We start from the raw sequence: 18,689 nt of genomic DNA on the forward strand, positions 1-18,689 counted from the left end.
CAGCTTGAGCCCATTGCCCCTTGTCCCATCTCCTGTCCCCTGGCTGAAGAGACCATCGCCCACCTCTCTGCACCCTCCTGGCAGGGCAGTGGAGGTGGGGAGAAGGTCTCCCCTCAGCCTCCTCTTCTCCAGACTAAACATCCCCTCATAGGATTTGCCCTCCAGCCCCTTCACCAGCTTCCCTTCACCAGTTCCTCTCCATAGAATGGGTTTGGCACCTCCGACATAAATTCCACGTGTTGAGAGCTATAGAAAATGATAGACAGATCACACGGGTCTTGACATCCTATAGGGGAGTTACTGGGTGAGTACTTTAGGGTGTTGGAATAGTTTATTCTTTAGTACTAGATTTATTCTGTTGCCTACACCTCGTGTAACAAATGGCTACTGCTTTAAACCGATCTTGGTGTCAAGAAGAAAGTAGTCCAGATTTTTCTTTGTTTGTAGGGTTGCAACATAAACATCCTCAGCTTTCAATGATCAAGAAAGTGCCTTGCAATCTGTATTCACTACAGCTGGCAGATCATTTTGTACTCAGTAATTCCATGGCACTTTTCACTTTGCTTTATAAGGGTAGAGGAATCTCTGAAAAAAAGGGCGTACCTAGAGAATATATATATTTTTAATGAAGACTAAATCTGCTAAACCTTCCAATTGAGAAGTGATGAAAACCCAGCTTGGTATCTTAAACAAGTCAGATAACCAAAAAAACAGTAGAGACTTTTAACACCTTATTAGCTGCATTAAGAATTGTTACTGCAATTGATGTTACAGGATATGTGATGTATTCACGTAATGAACTGCTTTTCAGCCATCCTGAAATGTCTCATATGTCAGTCTGGAGGCTGTGATCCTCCAAACAGATAGGAGTAATGAAGGTGTGTCTAGCACTAACTGAGCATGGAGTGCATTTTAAAAAATGAAAACAATAATCATGCTAAATAGGACTGTTGGTTGAAGCCATTAGTATCTATCAGATGAGCTGTAGAAGCATTGACAGAAATAGTTTAATATATTGTCAAGGGTGGTTTCTAAAGTGTTTCAACCCTATAGGGTCTGAGAGGCTTCAGAAGGCTGGCTGAGCCTTTTATCAGTCTTGTGAGGTCCTTTCTCAGGGACAGCAAAGTTTAGGATGTGGGAATGCCTCCCTGAATGGGTTGATGACTGTCCAAGTGAGCATCTTGTACCTACCTACAAATCCTCCATCCACATCTGCCTGCATTGGCCACGCTGCCTCATGCCTTCTGCAGCCTCTGTGTGTGGGGAGACAGCTCTGTCTGTCTGTTGTGTGATGCTTTAACAAGAGCAGAGAAAACATGGAAATAGCATTGCAGGGAAAACTTGGAGATGCTCTTTAGTGCTGAGGACAGCTTCTAGGAGCACTGAAACCTGCCTCCTCTCTTCAGGTCAGCATCAATGTGTACATACATTCTCCCTGGCTTTCCACAATAGGTGGGTGATTAAATTTATTATAGGTAAGGATGTATCTGAAGGAATATACACCTCACTGGTGCAAGGAAGGCTTGTGGGGAATTTATTTAATAGTTACACTGCTAAAAATCACTGTATCAAGTGTTGATACAGGAGAAAATGTTTTGAAGAGGCACATTCCAAGGAGGCCTTCTCAATCATGAAATATGACTAAAGTCTGAGCTGAGATTTTGGCTGACAGATGACCAGCTCTGTTCCATCCATTGTGCTGCAACATGTCCTTATACCTCAGTTTATCAGCAATAAAAATCAGCTTGCCTAATCCCCATGTTAGCATAAGTTGCAGCATTGTATGCACAAGGCATTTGATAGCACAGCTCCTGAAAATCACAATGCTACACTGCACATGGGGGGGGGTTGTGGCTCCCAGCCTGTTTCCCTCTCATCAAATGACTCTCCAAAAACACATGGTGCAGCATGTATGCACCCTGAACTCTGTCAGGTGGGGAAAATATTGTTGTAGCAGAACATGTTGCTTCTATATATTCCTGGTGGGTACAAGGTGGACACAGTTCTTGGCAAGGAGATAGGTGGATGGATGGATGGATGGATGGATGGATGGATGGATGGATGGATGGATGGATGGATGATATTTGATTAAACTATCCTGAGGTGTTTAATCATCACAGCACAAATGGTACAATGAGTGCTTTAAAGGCACATAGATCAACACCTTTTGAGCCCCAAAGAGGTCAGGGATATGCTTGACTTGGTGTGAAGCCCAATGTCTGAGGACTCTGTCCAGCATCATGACGACAATTTGAGAAGAGCTGGCTTGATCAGCTCAGCAACCACAGCAACAAAGTAAAGAGGAGGGATTAGCAAAGGATTTTTGGAGGAGGGACAGCTAGAATAGAAAAACCTGTCAAATGTTTTTGAAATGTTTGGCTGTTGTATCTGCATTATATTTAAATGGTTAAATACACAGGGATTATGGGGTGTTGAGCCAGGGAATGAAATATGAATGCAAATAAAAGCTTGCTGGGCTCATAGGAGCCTTTGAACAGGGTCTGATGGGACCACAGAAGCCCTTTTAAAGCACATTTTAAAATTCAGTTCAATCCAGAGGTTGGGTTAAACACCTTGTGAAAGGGTTTCTGAAGAGGAAACAGTGTGCAGATTGGCTCTCAAGTAAGTGGGAGCAGAGGAGTGTTACTATTATATTTATAGTTCCTCTGTGTGGTTATAAGCAGTTGCAGAAATTTTTATGAAAAAAGGAAATAACTCTTAGTATGAGTTGGCTGGCATTCATCCATGAAGATTTAGTTACCTAATTTATAAACATTTAGTAAATATGAATTAATCTTGACGTGGTGGATTTTTGTGCTGAATTAAATAATCATACTTACAGTCCGTAATGCACTTGGACAATAGGTAAATTAGTCCTTCATTAAAAAATCATGAAGGAAAATGCATAATCTGCAGCAATGCCCAGAGGAAAAATTACAGTTATTTGAAATAAAACCACTATTGTTAGCAAATTTGTAGAGGTTGGTTTTCAGTTTGGTTGGTTGTTTGGGGTTTTTTTTTCTCCAGCGTTATGGATCTCCCTGTGTATTTTCTCTATCATGAGATTTCCAGTTGAGAGTCTTAACTAAATACCCAGGGTTTAATTGGAAATCAGAGGTAGAAAAACTGTAAATCTCCTCTCAGTCATTTGTCTCTGCACTGGCTGGTTCTCAGCAGCAGACAAAACAGGGTGTGCTTTTACATCTGATTAATGCTAACGAAAGCTGTGATTAAAACATCCTTGAATCCTTCTGTCATCCAGCACAATTTAAAAATGTGAATTATCCTGCAAAACAGCACAAGTGGTGCCATTGCACATTAGCATAACAGCAAACCTTATTTACACAAGCACAAATGTTGTGTAAATTGGCCTTTAAGTGGGGTTTAAATGGCAATCACTTGGTAGGTGTTTTCAGAACTGCTAAATAAAAAAAAAAATAGCTATAGTGCAATATTTTACAAATGAATACTTTTAATGGGCCTGTTTTCAATTGAATTGACTATTAAAACAATGAAGGCAGAAAATGACAACAGTTCTTTAATCTGGGATGCAATATAAATACTGGAACATTTTTGAATTGTTCAGCATCTTGTAGCAGAAAGTATTTGTGAAAGTCAAGTGGTTATTATGCTTAGGAACTCCCTGCTTTGACTTTCCACCGTGTACAGTGGTAAGCTGGGGGACATACACAGCAAAGGGGCAAGTATGTGTCCCTGAGAGTGTCCCTTTGCAGGCAGGGCTGGTTTAGTACTCCTCATGCTGAGGAATTACACGGAATCACAGGGTTGGAAAAGACCTTTAAGATCATCAACTCCAACCATTCCCATCCCAAGCTAAACCAGACCCCTAAGTACCTCATCTACCCTTTTTTGAACACACCCAGGGAAGGTGACTCAGCCCCTCCCTGGGCAGCCTGTGCCACAGCCCCACAGCTCTGCCAGGGAAGAACTTTTCCCTCCCAGCTGAGCTGACCCTGCCCTGGGGCAGCTTGAGCCCATTGCCCCTTGTCCCATCTCCTGTCCCCTGGCTGAAGAGACCATCACCCACCTCTCTGCACCCTCCTGGCAGGGCAGGGGAGGTGGGGAGAAGGGCTCCCCTCAGCCTCCTCTTCTCCAGGCTCAACACCCCCAGCTCCCTCAGCTGCTCCTCAGAGGATTTGCCCTCCAGCCCCTTCCCCAGCCTGGTTGCCCTTCTCTGGACTCACTCCAGGACCTCCATGTCCTTCTTATGGTGAGGAGCCCAGAACTGGACCCAGCACTCGAGGTGCAGCCTCACCAGTGCCCAGTCCAGGGGCACAATCCCCTCCCCAGACCTACTGGCCACACTATTCCTGACACAAGCCAGGATGCCATTGGCTTTCCTGGCCACCTGGGCACACTGCTGGCTCATATTCGGTCACCCAACACCCCCAGGTCCTTCTCTGCCAGCAGCTCTCCAGCCAGTCTCCCCCAGCCTGTAGCACTGCCTGGGGTTGTTCTGTCCCATGTGCACCACTCTGCACTTGGCCTTGTTAAACCTCATCCCGCTGGGCTCAGCCCATGGGTCCAGCCTGTTTACTCTTGGGAGCTTCAGAGGGAAAGGGGTCTGTAGCAGAGATCCTGCAGCTCTGCTCCTTGCAGCTGCCCTACTGAACCTGAGCCCTTCAGGACTGTGAATTCCTAAAAAGCCCCAGTCACACTGCTTGTTATTAATGTTATTTATAATGCCATCAGTAGGATGGGAAGGAAGAGGGCTTTTTTTCCCCTGTGTTCTTAATTTTGTCCTGCATTTGTTTGGTTGCAGGAGTATCACAAACATTGTACCAACATCGAGGCGGTGATCTAGGGAGACCTACAAACCCAGACCTAGAGGTGGTCCCTGTCCTAAGGAAATGACTCTCCCTGCCAGTCACATCTCTGTGCCCTGGAACCTGACCTGGGTGACATACATGGTGCTCTGAAGTGACAACAAAACCCCAGGGGCGGCCATGTCCATTGGCAAGTGTGCAAGGACAGCAAGGATGCTGGAGGTAAGTTAATACCTTTGTCTATCCTCTGATCTGAGACCTATTCACTCCAGTGTTTCACAGCAACCTAGTTTCCTGATTTTTGTGAGCAAAGTGGGGACTGAGGAAAACTAGGGTGGGATAGGATAGGATAGGATGGGATGGGATGGGATGGGATGGGATGGGATGGGATGGGATGGGATGGGATGGGATAGGATAGGATAGGATGGGATAGGATGGGATAGGATGGTGCAGTTGGAAGGGACCTACTACAACCATCTAGTCCAACTACCCTTGGAAAGTATGTGAGGGTACAAGATGAAGCAAAGTAGGCAAACACCAAATTGACATCTTTCCTAGTGTTTAATCTACATTTTCCTCTGAAATACTCCCATTTTAAAGTAACTTCTCTTGGAAAAAGATGGTTGGTCCCAGGACATTAGACAGAGCTTTGTTTCCCAGAGGGAAAAAAATCCTCCCTGTTCTGGACCTCAGCCAGAAACTCAGTGGTGATTAGTAATTAATACACCAGAAATTTCAGTTTGGTACCAAGCCAGAGAATAAAGTGATTCTACCTGGAGAGAGAGGAGAGAGCTGCAGCTGGACAGCAGGGAGGATGACTTGATGCAGAGAGCAGGTCCCCAGGCTCCCTGAGGGATCTAGTACGTTGTGTGCCTCTTGGATGTACATAAGAAGTTTCTCCTGGGCCAGAACAGGGCTTAGCTGACTCAGAACTGAAACTTATTTTGTTTTTCTTTTAATTTTGAACTAAATTATGTAAATAAATGGTATTTAGCTCTGTTCTGTATTGAGATGTGCTCCTCCATGAGCTGAAGAAGTTCACAACAAAGAGCATGGGCAAACAGCTCAGGGAGGAGAGCTCTGTTGGTGGGACATTGGTCAAGACTGGATGCAGTCCTGTGGTATCTTGAATGGCAAATTGAAATTGGATGCATTTTCACTTTGAATTCAACTGATAAAGTTCAATCTTCCAAAACTGCTATCAAATATCTGGTATCAAATCTAAGGGGCAAGATGAGGAAACACGAACATTTTAACAGAGGAGATGCAATTTTCTTTTGTTTTACAACCAGTAATTATTTTGCTGGTGTACTCTGGATCAGGCATGGGAATTGCAGAAGCCTAAAACTTGTGTGAAATCAGAAACATGATTTTCTTAGGCTTCATTCTCTGCACCATAGGAACAGGCAGCTCACAATCAGCCCTGGTATATAAAGCCTGTTTACCAGATTGATGTTTAGAGGTTTTATGCTGTTATATTCAAGCTAATATTTCAACTGATTCTAATCTGTTTGGATTCATATCCCTAGTGGTTTCTCACAGATGAAGGATTTGAATGAACCAGGCACTAATCAGTCCCTGATAAGATTTGGTGATGTTTGTCCTGTGTTAGGCATTATGCCTTCTTTTTGTTTGTTATCTGTGCCTTTACACTCAGTTGTCTCTCTTGGTTTATTTAATTTTATTTACAACCTCCACTTTCTCCCTTAGTGCTGTCAAGACTTGCACTAATAGTTATTTAGATTAATTTAATCCTGGGACACAGGCACCTACTAATTTGTGCTGTAGTGGTTTCAGACTTACCATCTATCAGCTGATCAGTTCTCTCTCTGCTCCAAGAAGTTTTCACTTGCAATGCCAGTGCTCCTACATTATTTCAGGGCAAAGTGAAGCATCACAGACCACCTTTATCCTAACAATGCCCTTATGGCTGTAATACTTGTCCTTCATTATCCCTTCCCTAATGTAACTACTTCATGTTCATTCCCATCTCAACATGCCTACATTTTAGAGGCATTATTTTCTTAGCATGTGGACATATCCATATTTTCTAAGTTAAAAAAGGCTTACCCTTAGAAAAAATAAGAGTTTTTGCACCAAACCTATGGAAAACAGATGGCTCCAAAGTAAAAATAATTACTTTGTCAAATGTAAAGTGAGATAAAGGAGTAAAGTGATGATTTTACTTGGACTCCTTGGAAACAAAGTTGGGAAATGTAGCACAGCTCCAGTTGTGCAGCAGTGCAGGATAAAGCCAGCACAGGTGCTGTGCAGGCAACCTGCCTCCAGTCTGCACTGTCCTCATTAGGTGAGAACTGGTCATAGAATCACAGAATCACAGGGACTGGAAGGGACCTCCAGAGCCCATGGGGTCCAACCCCCTGCCAAAGCAGCTCCCCAGCTCATATTGCACAGGGCGGCGTCCAGACGGGGCTGGAATCTCTCCAGAGATGGAGACTCCACACCCCCTGGGCAGCCTGTCCCAGGGCTCCCTCACCCTCACTGGGGAAAAGTTCTTCCCCAGGTTGGTGTGGAACTTCCTGTGCTCCAACTTGCAGCCATTGCCCCTTGTCCTGTCCCCACAGACACTGAAAAGGGGCTGCCCATCTCCCCCTGCATCCCACACTTCAGATATTGATAAACATCAATAAGGTCCTCCCTTAGTCTTCTTTTCTCCAGGCTGAAAAGTCCCAGCTCACTCAGCCTTTCCTCACAGGGAAGATGAGGTCTGCATTTTGCTTTGGGAACCAGAACATTTTGACTGTGTTTTCTTGGGCTGTTAGCATATTGGAGACTGCTTTTGGGTAGCATGGGAAGGACCAACCTGTTTGAGGTTGTGAATTTGTCAGTTCAATCATGTCATTGCAGTACCAAGGTCTCTGCTGTCACTCAAACTGGAAGAGGTTTTATGATTGCAGAGGATACCATCCTATGTGCCATACTCAACTTTGTGCAGCCAGTCTTGGGGGTGGAAGCTACACAATAACTGAAATTCTTTGCTTATTTTGTGCTGCCCTTACTGTCTGTCCCCAAAGCAACTTGAACTCTGAATAGAAATGATGCCACTAAAGCAGCAACTGAAAGATGACAGTAATACTCTAACCCACCAAGTATATACTGAAAAAGGAAGAACCCAAAGTTTGGGGGGTTTTTTGGCAGTACACAGTTCTGTTTTGAAAAGTAAATGGCTTGAAACCGTGACACTTAGCTGCCTCCATGACCTTCAGGTCAAATGAGCAGAATTTAAACATGAAAATACAACTTTTCTAACTTCAGAGTTGTTTTGTATGAAACTCAAAGCCATGCTTTCTGCCCTACTTTGTGCTCAAGTATCTCAGTAAGGAAGACGACACGGACTGATGACTATTTTGCTGGTGACAAGCAGTTGCTATTCTGCATCTTCACTGTCCCTGCCCTGCTAACAGAGGCAACAGGTCATTTGGGCCATATGATGAAATCTGTTGTGTCCTTAGTGAATATATGTGACTGAATTGGTCACAAGCATATCCACATTTCATGTCAACTCTACTCTGTGCCTGCTGATCAGCAACATAAATGTGCATCCCAGCCCTTCTGTCGTTCAAGAGGGGAGGTGGGACAACATCTTGCCTTCCTCATACAGCTAAAGCTTCTAAGTCAGTGGTCACTCATTGCTATAAATTCAGAAAGGAAATGGCTCTGATCTTACAAAGAGTTTAGGATTAGAGAAAGCCTAAGGCCAGCAGGGACAAAAAGAAGGCTTCAGTTCTAGTTGGAGTTTCACAAATGTCTGGTAATGCTCTAAGGAACAGAAGCAGGTCCCTTTGGCTCATGATCTTCATTGTTTGCACATCAACATAGCAATGAGCATCAAAACCCCCACCTGTATGCTGTGTGCAGCAAGCTTAGCCTTCAAAGGCAATGAAAGGGGATCCTCTGTGAGGCATATCAAACAGGTCATATATCCTTTATCATAAACTGTCATGATATATTTCAGATATATGATATATTTCAGAATATTCCTTCTGAAATTCTTTAGATTCCCTTCTCTGACTTTTCCTGCTTGAGGACTACTCCCAAATCTCCCACCTCTGGTGGTACATTTCTTCTAATTTCCAGTCTAAATTTATTTATGGCCAATTTGAATTTTATTATTTGAATATTATTTATTCATATGCATTTGCTGTTGTGCCAACTTTATCCTTTAGCTTAAATAGATTTTCGACCTGCTGGAGAGGATGCTCCCTTGATATATTTATAGGGAGAACTATATCACATATCAGCCTTCATTTTGCTAGGCTAAGCAAGCAAAGCTTTCTTAAAAAGAAAGGCCTCTATTTCTCAAGATATCTTCATAATTTTTCCCTGCCTCAGTTCAAATACCAACCCAGACCAGTCTGTGATTCTATGATTCCTTCCCCTCCTGTCTTGATTCCGTATGAGGACCACAGGATCATAGGGGTTGGAAGGGACCTCCAGAGCTCATGGGGTCCCACCCCCTGCCAAAGCAGCTCCCCAGCTCATATTGCACAGGGCGGCGTCCAGACCGGGCTGGAATCTCTCCAGAGATGGAGACTCCACAACTTCCTCTTTGTAACAGAAGTTGTTGATCACAACATCACATTTTGGACTGTTTCAGGCAGGGCTCTGCATCATATTCCAGACATTCTCCACAGGAGCAGTTTTCCCAGCTCTGGGTAGGCAGTAAATTTTTACCATATGGGCCAAGACTCTGAATGAAACCCAAGAGCTAGTAAAGGACTTGGGTGCTTAGCCGTTGCAGTGCCTAGCAGTTTAGCTGTCCAGCCCCTGGTGCACAGTCCAAATCAGAAGCACAGAGAGAGCACTGTACCAGCAAGCTGGCCAAACTCAACAGTTTAAAAAGATCAATACTACCACTAATAACAACAGCCATAATAGTAGTAATAGGAGATTTATCAGAGAAGAATTTTGGTCTGCCTTGCTCCATTTTTTTAACTCTCTCCTCAGTGAAATCTCTGCTTTTCCTCCGAATTCATCCCAGTGGAAAGATCCTCAGTTCAGTCTTCCAGCAAAGCAGCTCATCCACCCTTAAGACCGGATAGACAGCAATCTCACTTTACAACTGAGGTTAATCGGTCATGGCTGATGAGCTCTGTTTAATGAAGGGCCATTTATCTAGTGCCCTTTTCATAAAGGCTCTATATTTTAGCGTTCAAGAGAAGGTAAGAGGAGAAATCAGAAGACACAAGAGGGGTTAATACCAAGGGGCTTGTCTGTTTGCTTCTGCTTTCCCAAATAAGTACTATAAATTGAAGATTTGCTTCTGGAAGATTTATTACTACCCTTACTGCATGTGCTCACTTTCTCAGCCCTCCCCCTTCTTCCCTGGGTGTCAGAAAGTGCTCTAGTGCAGCTACCCAGACACTCCCAGCAGCCTGCATTTGATCTGAGCAGCGCTGCCTGCTTGAGATGAACGCAGCAAAAATTAGCTGTCCAGGCTGTGCATCTCCATCCCAACCCCAGATCTGAAATTCCCCATGCTGCTCCATTGCTTTATCCTCTGAACTAATCTCAGGTCAGAGTCCTAATCACCCAGTTTTACGATGCTGCTAACTCAGCTTTTACATTTCAGTCCTGTTTGCCTCTTCCCGTTCTGCTGAAAGCAAAATCAAAACAATTAAACCAGAAACTTTGCTTCCTGTGTTCTGTGCTGGCACCCAGCACTACCTGGCAGACCTTTAAAGTGTCGATTCTGCATGACTAATTGATTGCTTCAGCTGGGGTTAATTAATTAATTAGTACCAGAGCTGCATTAAAGATTGGAGGCATTCAGAACTCCCATAATGGACGTGAGCTTTATTAGTACATAAAATGAGTGTTTAAAATCCACACAGCAACTAATATGCTCTTGAGGCTTTCATTAAACAAACCTATAAAATTACTTGCTTCATTATGTATTTTAGTTACTTTCTTCACATTGTACGGTATCTCTTCACCTTTTTCTTTTGCCAGCCAGTTTTAAGTGCCTATTTGAAATCAATTTCTCTAATAATGGGCTTAATGAGCTCATCAATTAAGGCTGCCATAATGGAATGTAACTGTGTGGTTTCAGTTATCAGTTAAACTCTGGAACTAATTTCCATGCTTCATCTATCAAAAATGATTGGCTAATATTGTTTAGCTTCTGCTTTAGGACGATAGGGAGACCTCGGGCCCTTCTCCACTAATGTCCGAAGGGATGAATTTCTTCTTGGAGGAGCAGAAAGGGAGGGAGGCGAGGTGGGATGGGAAGAACAATGAGCGGAGAGATTTGGGCCCCTATCTGGATCTGGAGGAAGTGTGATCCTGTATTTCAATGCCAGCATGGTAATTAGTAGTAATGGATTACATTTTCAGACGTATTAGATAAAATGATCGTTCCACATGAAAAATCCCATTATGAGTTTCTTACCTCTCGCTCCCTCTGTCTCCCTCTTGCTTTTGCTCTCCTCTTTCTGTTTTAATAACCACTGCCCTTTTCCATGACCCCTTTAAATAATGGTATAAATGGTCAATAGACCCAAACATATAAATATTTCTTTAAAACAAAGCAGCCAAACCTGAATTTTGGGAAGTGCTTTCCCTGCACAGGGAAGAATAAATACCTTAGCAAAGACAAAAATCCACCAACACAATCAAAACTCCACAGATGTAGGGACTATAAAAAGATTAACATTTTTATAACTACTGTTAAAAAAAAAGGAAAAAAAAAAAACACCCAAACCCTGAAAAATCACAGGGTTTTATTCTTGATTGTTAATTAATTAATACTAGGGACATTCATCAGATGCTGCCTGAAATGTTAAAATCGTTTCAGCTGTCAGAAGTGCTATAAGCATCCCCTCTGCTGTGGCTGCTATTTATTCCTCTTGCAGTGGCATCTGTGATATTCCTGGCATTTTCCAGGTGTTTGTAAGGGATGAGTGCTACATTTTAGTGGGGGGAAAGCAGGCTGGAGGCTGGCTGGAGGGGAACAGCAGGGTTGTTTTGGTGTTTTTTCATACAAGCCCTTTAGATTCAATATAATAGGACCACTCTTCAAGTAAGTGACTTGAAACCAGTGGTACTATGTGAGGAGAAGATCTCAATTAGGTGCCAGCACCTGGCTGCTACTTTTATTTTTAAGGCATGAAAATTCAGTGCTGGTGGAATATTATCCAGTAAAACTCAAACCCAGAGAATGGTTACAAATGCCATCCCAGAAATGGCCCCGGCTCAGAAATATTCCTCAAGCTTTCCTTAAGGGAACCCAAAATGAAAGATGACTTTCAGCAGGTTATTAGCTAGAGCAAACCCAAAGGGAAATTGAGGGGAGAGCAGAATTTTGTGAGTTGTTTCTCAAAGGAAACAATTATTACCTGGGTGGTGCTCTGCAAGTGATTTTGTAATTGATTGTGCATTCATTTTCTGTCTCTCATCTTGCACCAGCACTCACAGTTGGCACCACTGATGTGGAGGGTGTTGTTTTAACCCAGTAAGCTTTCCTCTCATAAATAAAATTTAGACTGCAAAGACGAGTCTTCTGGAGTAGCAGGAATTGTGTTAAAGTGAATTAAACTAGTTTGCAGACCTCTTTATAATGATGGAGTTCAAATAGCCAAGCTGTACAATATGAGAGACTGAACTCTCTTGTAAATTTAGAAATCATTTTATTTTTCTAGGAGACAAGATTATTTTCAAGTCTTTGGTATGATAATTTAATCTGGTTTGCATGGGGTTTAGTTTAAATTAGACTTTACAGATGACTGTAAGACCAGGACATTGACCAAGAGGACTTAGAGTAAACAAACTCCAAAAAGGTCCTATAATTTTCTGGTGGATTTGAAACATTTTTCATTATTTTTAAGCTCTCCAAGAAAAGCCTAAACAGCTAATAGCAAGGAGAGAACCTTCACTTTAGGATGAAAAAGCTTAGAAAGCCCCAAATTTCTCAGAAAGCAGGAATCCCTTAGTTGCATGTTATACATCACAGAGGGACTAAGAGAGGCTTAAGCTTAATTTTCTTTTCCAATTGGGATGATTTTCATGTTGCTGATGTAATGCAGCTATAACACTTGTAAAGCAAATGTTATTCTAGTGCTGCAATTTATAAAATCACAGACAAAGAGAAATGCAAGTGATAGACATGAAGAGCAGGCATACAGTTAAATCCCACTCCCTGACCTCTGATTTAGCTCCTGATTCTTTTGCAGACTGCCCTGATGATTCAGTCTTTTAAAATCCCCCACCAACTGACTAGTTAATGGGGATGGGGAGACTGCAAGTGCCCCCACTTTGTCTGCCACAGGTCTTTAATTCTGCTTTCAGGAATCTTTTTGTATCTTCTTGGTTTTGCCTTTACAGTGCTACCAGGGCCTGAAAATGCAATTGCTCAAGTGCTGCTTCTAACGTGGCCCCTACTTCCCCCCCACCACTGTGAGAAGCTTCTGTGGGCTGAGGTTTACCCCTTGTGCCTCTTGCAGGACACCAGGACGTGTGCAGCATGGCAGGGCAGGCACCAGGACAGCACACAAGGACTCTGCAATGGGATCAGTCCTGGGTGTGAGTCGGGGACTGTAGGCAGCAGTGTATCCTCAAAAGCAGAGATGATCCTTGGCAAACCCTAGTGATACCAGGGCAGGAGAGAACTCTGTGAACTTCAGTTGTTTGCTGCTGGTTTGGGCAAGAAAAGCATCATTTTTACACTGGCTCTAGGGCATGCATTGGCCTTGGTTTGCTGTACCCACCCAACAGTCTTCAGCTTTCATTTTCTTAATGACAAAAGATGAATTGTAACCAATTGCAAAGAAGATAGCAGGTCTTATACTGAATCCTTGATGGCTTCTCCTTTTTTATTTCTTTTTTTTTTTCCTTCTAAAATAATATTGCTATTATTAGAAGGCATTCAAAAGAGAGAGACATATCCCTGTCCACCAAGGTTTCATCCTCTGTGCTTAGATATGTGCTATGCCTTTGTCATAGGATAAGAGAAAGGGAAGGTGGCAGGCCTGGAAACTGTGCATGAAAGGGCTCTAAATAATAGTAATAATAGGTATTTTTTAAAAAAAAGTCTGTCTTTAAGGGTTGAGTGGGCTCTGTGTGCCCTATTTACGCCTTTTTAATTCTTGAACAATAGCTGTGGGGTTTCTTTCAGCGCAGCACAGGAGCGAGGTTAAACATTATTTCTGTAACAGCCTTTTGTTTCCAGCTCCCATGGAGAGAGAGGGGGGAAAAAATTGAGATAAAGAAGTGTTATTAAAATTGTGACACACGGCTCTGGGAGTATGTTAAGGATAGAAGGAGCCAGGACGTCAGGAAAGAAATAATGAAATGCAAAAATCACCCAGACTGACAATTGGGAGCCTATGTAGCAGCTTAGCCTGTTGGTCCAAGGCTATTTGTCATAATCAGCGGCACTTTTCTCATTAGCAAAAAGCCATTACCAGTGGACTTTATCAGCAGCTGTGAGTTATCAAGGGGCACACAGCAATCCTAGCGTGTAGTCGTGGGGTTCAGCCGGGGTCCGGCTGCTTTAATAAGCCGCCAACTGTTTCCCCAAGTTCCCAGTCAGGTGTCACTGCCATTCCTGGTGAGGCAGGGAGTGCAGGCTATTAACCACCTCCCTCCAGTGCTTTCCCACTCCCCAGCCTGGGGATCAAAGCCTCTCCTCCTCCTCTCTGCTTTCCCCTTCCCTCCCCACTAGTGCAGGGGCCAAATGGGCAAAGCCTTCCCTACTTGCCTGGACCAGTCCTTCCCATCTCCTCCTCTCTTTTCCATGTCTCCATGCCTGCCTTGCCCACTATAGCTTGTTCAGTCTCCTTGCACGGTCCAAGCTAGTCTCCTCCTAGCTCCTTCTCCTCCTGCTTTCCACAGTGAGCAAAGCCCTACCGGCTCCTTCCTCTTCCATCTCCAGTGCCGAGTGCTTGGATGTGCCCTCCCATTCCTGTACATCAGTGGTACAGGTTACAGTTTGGAGGAATCATAGAATCATAGGATGGTCTGGGTTGGAAAGGATCCCAAGGATCATGATTTTATGCCAAGGAGGGGAAAACAATTTCTGGTGGGGCTTTTCCCCCCCAACTCCCGTTTACAAATGCAAATAAAATAAATGTCTTGCTACTTAAGCTGCTGGTGGGATCTCCCTCTGAATGGGAGGAAAAGGAAAGGGATTCAGTGCCAACCTATTTCCAGGTTCTTCACCTTCTTCATTGTGTCTGGAGTGGGAAATTTGCTGTATTTTATGAAAACAGCAAAAAGTAGCTTAGGGAACACACTGGGAAGTGAACATGGGCATTTGTGTTTGGGTGGTGGTGCTCAGCGTGCTGCTCCACGTGAGCCTACTGGAATCATTACAGGTCATGAACTGAAGGATTTGAGCAGATCCAAAATCTAATGAAGTAGGTGAAAAGACTCTTCTTGACTTCAGGAAGCTTTGACAGAGGTGCTAATTGAGGGGAAAATTTAACCTTGCACAGAGCTAAAAATTATAAAGGTCCAAGTCCCTGCACCTGAAGGGGTAAGGAAAAGTGAGATGGTTTAGGTTGATTTAAGGACATCCATGTTTTCTGCCCTTTGTTTAAATTGCCTTTAAATGCACCCTTAGCTGTATCAGTTTAAACTCATGCACAGGCAAACCCAGGTTTTTGATGCTGTCAGAGATGAGAAAACATCTGCAGAGAGAGAGGATGGGTAGCAGTCATTTCACCTTGTGTTGCAGTTGCCATCCAGGTGTCTGTACTGGAGATGACTCACCCACAGAGCTGTTGGAGGCACCCTGCCAGAGCATGGGTTATCAAACCTGTTGTAGGGACCTATGAACTGTGCCACAGGTTTTCCCATTGCCTTCCTTGGCCTTAATAGGGGAAGACAAATGAGTTTTTATTATTTACTTAGAGGGTGTAGGCAGCTCCATTCATTCAGAAGCATCTTGCCCTTCTTTACTCCCACCATTGCCCATCCTGCATCAACAGATATAAAATCTCAGCAAAAAAATTTGAGACTTTTATTCAACAAAACACTTGTTTAGCTTAAAAAGAATGAATAAATTTCTGACTTTAAAACCTATAAAAGGGTTTTACTGAGCCAAGGCAGTGCCACCATGTGTTGTTTTGCATGTTTGTAAAAAGGAGGTTTGTAAGAAGGTAGCATTATGACCTTGTTTAAAAAAAAAACCCAGAATTATTGTGCAAGTCAGAAATCCATTCATTACTGTCTCCATTATGAACCAATATTTGAGACAGACCACAGGAAACTTTTACCACCATTGTCCTGTGGTACAGATGGATAAGTCCCAGATACTGCCTGGGAGACCATGTTATGAAGCAGAAGCCTGAACAACCAACCAAGTGCCTCTCTCCAAATATCCTCATAACCAGGAAAATACCCTCAGGTCTCTGTACTGGGGGTGGTGGGGTATGGTGGGATGGCAGTGCCCATTATGATGGGAGCAGCTCTCTGCATCTAAGAAGCATCAAGCCTCCAGCTCCCAGGAGGGTGAAGGAGATATCCAAAGAGGGACCACAAGGTGGCTCTAAATATATGAGAGTAGACCCTTTCTTCCTTTCAGGTATCTTAAGCAAATATCTATAATGAAAAGGTAACTGCTGTGTTTTCCTGCTGATGAACTGCACCACAGAGAACAAGTATGTCTTTAAAGAGATCTGTCAACTGCTTGTCCTCTCAGGTAACACACACCAACCCAGGGGCTGGATGACCACTGGGCTAGTGAGAAAGGGGTGTCAGGGACCAGAGCATCATAGCTCTTACTTCTCCTCCCCCCACTTCCCCAGTATCATCTCCACAGGTATAAAACCTTCACTTTTCGCCCCCATGTACTCAGGATTTCATTTTGCTTTTACCAGTAAGGTGTTGTTAATATGCATATATCACATACATGTTCCAAGATCTGAGATTAGAGGGAGAAAGCAGGCTGTACATAGTTTGGAAAAGTTGTCAATTTATTTCAAGAGCTGAATTATCGGCCTCTGAAACACAAGTGAATCAATTCTGCCTCAGCAAGGAATGCTGAACACCCACTGACTTCTATGGCAGGGGTGAGTGGTTCAGGCAGGAGGAGGGAGGGAACTGCCCCCCCCCAGTGTAAAATGCGAATTCTAGCAGATTGCCTCCATGCAAGGGAAGAGCAAGTTTTCTTCTGCTTCCTATGGTGTTTTTTCTTTAGTGGTTTTTGGTTAAAACACAGTGGAGTTGACCGTAACATTTTATTTTTACCTCTATTAAATTTTAAGATTCACAATCTGAAAGTGAATGCTGTGGGCTGCTTTTAATATCAGATGTTTTAAACCCAGTTTGGGGCATTTTCTCTAACATTTTCTGCCTTTCAGGTCTGTGCAGTCCTATACCTCAGGCCACTGTCTAGTGCAGGTTTTCATATCCTAGAAAAAGAAGTATATTCAGGGAAAATCCTACATTTTCAATGAAATAATAAGCTTACCTTTGAGATGTTTATAAGAAAGAACCTGATCAGTACATGGTGTTTATGTCAGCTTGAATTCTTTACTGTAACTGAGCACAGAAAGTAAATAATCTTATTATTTATCTTGCACATTGGCCCACTTCAAGACAGACAAATGCATCCTGTAACTGATTAGAAATGGGACTGTAATCTCAGCTGCAAGAATCAGCAAAGGAATTGTTCTCAAGAGACAGAAGCAGAGGGAAAGAACTGGAGGGGAAAATCACTCACTTTTCTTGATCAGTTGTTGTCAAAAAAAAAAAAGAGAATGATCATATCACATCTATTCTCTTGGACAGAATTATAGCCAAAGAGTAGCAATACTAGAGTTATTAAATATTTCAGATAATAGCCATTGAACCTGCAACCCATTTTATTCTCTCCTCATGTCTGTTTTTCCATCTTTTTTTTCTGAAGATTAATAGAATTCTCAATAGAGTAGAAAAGCAGCTCACCTTGCACTTGGATTCAAGCACTGCAATCACTAATAAGTTGGATTATTATGTATAGGCAGCTTGTGCAAAACAATATTTAACTTGCAGAAATGTGGAGAATAATAAACCTAGATATCACTATAAAATAAGATGCAAGGGTCTGAGGAATGACAGTGGTAAGAAAGGTTTAGAAATGTTATTGGAACACAAGCAGGAGAGAAGATATTACTGCATTACACTGCAGAAAATATAAAAGTCTACTTCTTACATTAGGAAAAATATCTCATAGACATAGCAGAGCTCAGCTCTGCTCCCAGTTCAGCAATTAACTTTGTGACTTAAACCTGTGTGAAAGTGTTTTGCTGGTTTGGGCACCAGCAGGGACTGTTCATCTGCCATCGCTCCTCCGAGAGCAGAACCGTACCAGTGAGTCAGCAGCACAGCTAACAGCAGTGGGCCTGCCCAGGTGTCTGCAGATCATAGAATCCCAGACTGGTCTGGGTTGGAAGGGACCCCAAGGATCACAGAGCTCCAACCCCCTGCCACAGGCAGGGACACCAACCTCCAGGCCTGGAGCTACACAAGGTTGCCCAGGGCCCCAGCCAACCTGGCCTTGAACACCCCCAGGGATGGGGCACCCACCCCCTCTCTGGGCAGCCTGTTCCAGCCCCTCACCACTCTCTCTGGAAAAAAACTTCCCCGTAATATCTAATCTAAACCTTCCTTCCTTTAGCTTTAATCCCTCTCCAACAGTCCCACATCTTCCTTGTCCTGGGGCCCCAGCTCTGGACACAGGACTCCAGCTGGGGCCTCACAGGGCAGAGCAGAGAGGGACAATCCCCTCCCTGTCCCTGCTGCCATCCCTCTGCTGATGGAACCCAGGATCCCATCACCCTTCCAAGCTGCAAGAGCCACTGCTGGCTCATATTAAGTTTCTTATCCACCAATGGTGCCATACTTCACCCACATCAAACCTAAGGAGGTGGTAACCTCTGTATGAAGCTAAGGGATGTC

This window comes from Gallinula chloropus (assembly GCF_964237585.1).
Source record: "Gallinula chloropus genome assembly, chromosome: 4".
NCBI classification, from domain to species: domain Eukaryota; kingdom Metazoa; phylum Chordata; class Aves; order Gruiformes; family Rallidae; genus Gallinula; species Gallinula chloropus.